The following is a 6,515-nucleotide window of genomic DNA, read 5'->3' as shown; positions in this document are numbered from 1 at the left end:
GAGGTGTCACTCTGCTTCTGCCAGCGGAATCACGGGCTTAGCTATTAGCTCATGTGTTAGCAACGTGTTCAGTGCTGCATGTAAACAAGTTCTTCATAGTCTAATAATAATAATGATAATGTCACGTGTGCGGATTTAATTTATTCTCAAATTTCAGGATTCAATTTTACGTTTTCACCAGTTTTTCTCAACCAACCATCTCATGTTCGTGAAAAGCATCCGCATAGACGATCTTTGGTGACGCATGGTGACTTCTTCGTTGTGTCTGCTTGTTGATTCACAGACAGCGCCTCCTGCTGGTAGTACTGTTGTTCATGGGTGACTGGCGGCAGGGACATTTAGGGGATTTACATAAATAAGAATATGATTAATATGACTAATAAGAATATGATTAATCATAATATTCATTCAAAAATGATAAGACTAATGAAAACAATATTTAAAAATAGCGTTGAGACACGCAGCTAAGGTATATTTACATGACTGAAATTATAAAAGCTTACATTTACTATTAATTCACCATAATGATTAAAAAGAATAATTCTAAATAATTTATATAATCATTCAAGCTTCATCATTAGCTAAACTTCCTGTTACTATTGTCTGCAAGAGTCACATCTTTGCATGAACGGTGAGATGTGAAACTCATTCACACAATCACTACTACTACTTTTTCCCCCCAAATATAGAAATATATATATATATATATATATATATATATATATTTAATCCAAAATACTGAGGTAACTGAGCAGGATATCTCCTTTTATGTCATGTTTTGTATGAAACTGCTTCCTGCTCAACATGTGATGCATGTATTCAAATGAAGATACGTATGTATGGTATATCACACTGTACTTCAAGTATACCTTCAACATTAGAGTATCGTATATAGAATATTACAGTATAGTTTGGAACCATCAACCTTGGTTATATGTCTTCACAACCTTTGTACACAAATGGGAGACTTTAAAAAAAAAAAGTGGAATATGTCATAATTTAGCAGGAAATGAAAACTCTCTTAGCAGGAAGTGAATGTACACCAGATGTTTATTTCTTGATCTTTTCATGTATAGTTATTTTTTTCTCTTCTGAGGCACAGATTTAACATTTACAACAGATTAAGTCATACTGTTTTTTTTAAATATTTAAAGTGAATAATATTAATACATGATATTTTAATTCAGCTCTCTCCTTTGAAGGGAAATCATCACCCGTTAACATCACCTTTCAAACTCAAACCTGTTCACTTCTATATTTTATCACCGATACTCAAAGATCACAACAAAAAAGTGTTGCTGCATAAAATAGACAAACAAAAATCCTGCATAGAAACGTCTGTTAATCATCCATCAATCAAATGCATCGTGTAAGTCATCCATCTTACATCATGGTTCAGTCAGAACAGTGAACCAACACAACACAGCAGTAAAATGGGAGATAGAAATATTAGCATCTGATCATTGAATCAGCAGATGGCACTGTGCAGCTCCCAAACATCTCAGTATCAAAGACATCAGGACGAGAACTGCAACAGAGCTGCTTTTTATTCTTTTCTATTTCCATTGTTTCCTGTGCAGCAGATTTCATACTCAACAATCTCCTCCTCCGTGTTAGCGAATAGGACATGAAAAAAAAAAGGAAGGATACGTTGAAAAAACTTTCTCAAAGATGATTTCTGTCATTTCAGGTAGTTCTTGTCACCCATTCATTATTATTGTTATTCATTTCCAGATAGTGGGAGGAAGCGGGGACACGTCGTCCATCTTTATTTACCGTCTTTGGTCTTACCTGTAAAACACCTGCTTCACTTTACCCACCTGCTAGTTTGTCTTTGTTTTGTTTGTCTGTCGTGTGGAAGTTCAGAGGTTAAATTAATGGATGGATAGATTTACCTCAGACAGAAAAGATCCTCAAACACAGATCAGTAAAATCTCATGTGAAACTTATATTATATATATATATTTCTCTGCTGAGTCAGACACGAGGGGGGTTTTGATGCAAACACTGTGTCGTGTGAGAGGCGTAATGCAGAACAATCCGATCAGCTGTTTGGCAAACCGCCCACTGGTTCTGCTGTAATCGTTGGCACCGATTTACCAATAACATAAACAAACTCCTGTGTTTGTGCTGCTGCGGAGGCTGCCAGCCACAAGGTCACAGGTCTGATTCCTACAGTCACTGAAGTGCTCATGAGTAAGATACTGTCAGTACTGTCACAATACAGCATGATGCAGTAAAATGAACTCAGAATATCAAACAAATACTGCAACACAACAACTCATGGGTATTTATTGGTAAAAACTCTCAGTGTTTCCCTGAACAAATGTTTCCCAGTTGTTTCTCTACAAGAAAATTAAAGCTCATCATCCACTTTGTTTGAGTCTCCACAGAACCCGAAACATAAAATGCTCCAGCTTCTTGTTTCCGCCTGAGATACATACATTGAACTATACTCTCATTAATAAGAGCTCGTGCAAAACATCAACAACATGCAACACATTCAGTCACAGAACCATTTTCAAGATGACAGCCATGAGATGTAAGGGAGGAGGTTTGTCAGGGGGTGTGAGGTTTCAGAGTCCAGGGTCCGGACCGCTGAGTTGCGTCAATCGCGGGGACAGGCAGTGACTGAGTACTGACGGGGCTGCAGATAGAACAAGGAGGGGAAGGGGGGTACATATCGTCCGCCCATCGCAGGACTCGGTCCTTGGCTCTGCTGGGGCTGTTGGCAGTCTTAGCGTGGGGCCTGTTGGGGATTCTGGGTTCTGTTTTGGGAACCCTGTAGAGGTAGACGTCATAGCGGGCTAAAGGACCTCTGGAAGGCTTGGTCTTTGTCCTCTTGGCGAGGTGGAGCTCCAAGTCGATCGTCACCTTTCGATGTAGGAATAGTTTGGTTATTGACGTGCAAATACAGAAGTACATCGACAGAGACATAAACACGTGCACAGAAGATTCATACAATTACCCACAGTTTAACCAGAGTACACAACAACAGTTATCTGCTTCCAGGTTTGTTGGTATATCGTCGTATATTCTGATGATATTATCCACAGACATCTGCACAATGTTTAGAGTCTGATTATTTTCTTGTCCAAAGCAGTGCAGTGTTGAATTTTGTGAGATTTTGACGTGCAACACGTTAAACACTAATAGATATGGAATAAGGAGGCCACCAACGCTCTGTAGCAGCGACAACAACACAAGTGATGTGTTCGATCGCCACAACAGTGGCTTCATGACTGCTTCTCCCGTTCAGAGCTCGGCGCACTGAGACGACCCTCAGCGACATTTCAATAAAAAGGTCTGGACTTCACGTGGGTTCCAGGGAGAAAGCTGCAACAGACCAGAACAAGCTCTGCACAAGTAAAACTGCTCCAAAGTGCAGAGAAAATCAACCGAGAACAATCCCAGACAGGGTTTCTTGACTGACAGGCGGTGAAGGAGTCTCGTCCAAACAAAACAACACGACACTGTGTCTTTGACCACAGCAAGATAAAAAAACAAAAACATGCCGAGACTTTATTTAGTCAAGTGGCCTTGTCAGTTGACTTGTTCGTCTGAAGTCAGTGCCATCGCTCGGCCCTGCTGCCAAACCAGTCACTCATTCACATGTAGAGCAGCACATGGGGTGGCAGTGTGTGTGTGTGTGTGTAGAGGGGCTTACTCTGCTGTTTGGTAATGTATCGCTAGATTTCCATCAGAAAAGAAGATCAGCAGCATTCCTCAGAGCCTCATTAGTAAACTAGACAGTGCCAGAATGATCCATTTAGACGTCACCCCCTCCCCACCATTACACACACACACACACACACACACACACACACACACTCCCCCAACTCTGCTTCTCTTCTTTCCTCTTGGTTTCAATCTTTTCTTTTCAGGCAGCTTTGTAAGACTCACTGAGCTTGTGTGTGCGTGCATGTAAATCTAAATCAAGTGCACAGTTTTCTTTGTGTGCGCACATACGTGTCACTATGTTTGTGCATGCATGTAAATCCACAAATGTACATTCTGTGCTCACCAGAGCCTCTTCATGTATGTGTGTTTTTGCATACATGAATGCATGACTTTGAGCGTGTGTGCGTGTGCATGCCCCCATCATGCATTACTATGTGTGTGCGCTCCTGCATCAGCCAATCACGGCCGCTCCTTCAGGGTCCTAACACCATCATTCCACCACATCGTCAGCCAATCACAGACCGCTGATGAATCCCGAGTCCCAGCAGGTTTAACTTGGAACAGCAGAGAGAGAGAAAAAAAGAGATAGATTGAATCTTGATTCTCCTTCACATGTTCTCTGGCTCACAGTTTTTTTTACCTTGCACCCTCTTGCACACACTTCCTACCCCAGAGAGCTTGAGCTGCAGAGAACAGAGCTGCAAATTGTTGCCTATAAAATGACTCGGTACATTAACAGTGTTGTATAATTTTATTGTTTTATGCCTCTTTCTACACCCACTGCTTCAACTACACTATTCCTAAGGTGAAAGATGAAACATGAGCAATTAAAATATGAGGCTAATTATGCAACATGTTGAACTAATGGACCCCTCAATTTTATGTCAGGGTCACGACAAGATATTAAAATGGGGACGCTTCTCTATTAGTACATAAAGCTGCAATAACACGGGAAAGACGAAGCGATTCCAGAGCTATTAGTGGTAGAAGGGTGGACGCTGAAATTCTAAACCAAGTAAGATCAAAAATCTAAACACCATGTCCTCGACCCAGGCTCCACCCCTCGCCTGAATGTCCCCCCTCATGTCCCTGTTGTTGTGAACGAGTCTCCTGCTGCTTCTTCATATGTGAAAGACAAACTGAGGAAAATGTCTGGACCAACATTTGTTCATGTTCATGTCTGAAAACTGTTTATCAGTGGATTTGATTTGGTTCTAAACTCATCCTGACCTTTAAGGAGGTGACTGAACAGAGATTTGAACCGAAACATCTGGATTTTTTTTTATTTTTGTCTCATTTCCTCACTGTGACCCACGACCCGGACTAAATCTACTGCCACACTCGATAACACTCGTTCTGTCTGGTGGTTCCTCGCAGATCTGATCGGGTGTTAGCACAAAAATATTGATTATAATAAGGATGTTGAAGTCATGATGAGGTCAGTGTGTGTGTGAGTGGGTGGGTGTGTGATATGAGACAACTGAAAGTGACAGCTGGATCGCTGTAGGATTAGGGTCGTCTGATAAAATCACAGGGAGAGACGCTGAACCTAAAGTGCAGTGGAGAGCTGTGTTAATGCTCTGATATTCTACAGTTTATAACTAGATGACAGTAAAGCTGCATAAGAGTCAGTTAATCTGCCTCGTCCATCCTTCCACCTCCATGTGTTTGTGTGTGGGACTGCAGATAAACCCGGAGGTCACGCAGCTTGGACCAGTTCTGCTCAGTCCGCAGCATCGGAATATGTTTCCATGGCAACGACGCCTTCTCCGTCTGAAGATGCATGAAATTGCCGGCGGCAGCAGATAAGTGAGAGTGAGAAGGAGAGAGAAGCAGGGATGTGGTGATTAAATGTTCAAAAAGGTTTGAAGCCATGGAGATCAGACAAACAAACACACACACAAACACACACATACACACACACACACACACACACACACACACACATACTCTCAGGGGGTCAGTGTGTTTGTGCCAGTTTGTGTCATTACGTGCAGGATTCAGGAACAGTTTCTGCTCCTTCAAACTAAAATAAATGTTATAATTTTCATAGTCTGCAAAAACATATTCAGCCTAAGATAATGTACTGAAGTTCATATACTGGTTTAAAGTATAGTGAATAAGTAAGTACTGTTAAGTAAAGTTTTAGTTATCTTTAAGTTTTCAGTTTTCAGTTTATTTATCCACTTCACCACATTTCAGTGAGGAATATTGTACTTTTTATTTCACTGCATTTTTTAAGATAATTTGAATTTCTTTCAATTTCAATATGATTTCATTTATAAATATCAAAATTATATGAATTTGTAAGAACATATTACAGTTTCAAGTAGTTGGCTGATTATATCTGAGCAGAAATATCGTATCAGCATCTAATGTCATGTCAACGACTTCAAATTAGTACGTTCAACATCTATGAGGGTATTAATATATATTACATATATACATTATATGATTTTACACCCTATATCGGTATCAACCCTAAAAATCAATTTCTATTCTATAATCTAGTTTTAAAAAAGCTTTTAAGAGTCTGTGAACTGAGGAAACTCTTCTGAATAAAGGCTCAGTCTCTCAGAGCGATGACAGCATCCCCCCCGCTTCACTTCTCTCTGCTGGTAATGCAATGCCCACTTGTTGCCATGGCGTCCACTGGTACTTCACTCGTTTCACTTCGGAGGAGATTGTCTTTTCATGTATGTGTGTGTGTGTGTGTGTGTGTGTGAGCATGTGCAGCCATGTGCCAGCTACCTCTAGTGTGAATGTGTGTGTGTGTGTGTGTGTGTGTGACTGGCTGACAGGAATAAAAGAGGGTGATAATGGCCGTCGATGCT

Source organism: Paralichthys olivaceus, chromosome 13 (assembly GCF_024713975.1).
Source record: "Paralichthys olivaceus isolate ysfri-2021 chromosome 13, ASM2471397v2, whole genome shotgun sequence".
Lineage (NCBI taxonomy): Eukaryota > Metazoa > Chordata > Actinopteri > Pleuronectiformes > Paralichthyidae > Paralichthys > Paralichthys olivaceus.
This window is presented reverse-complemented; position numbering follows the sequence as displayed.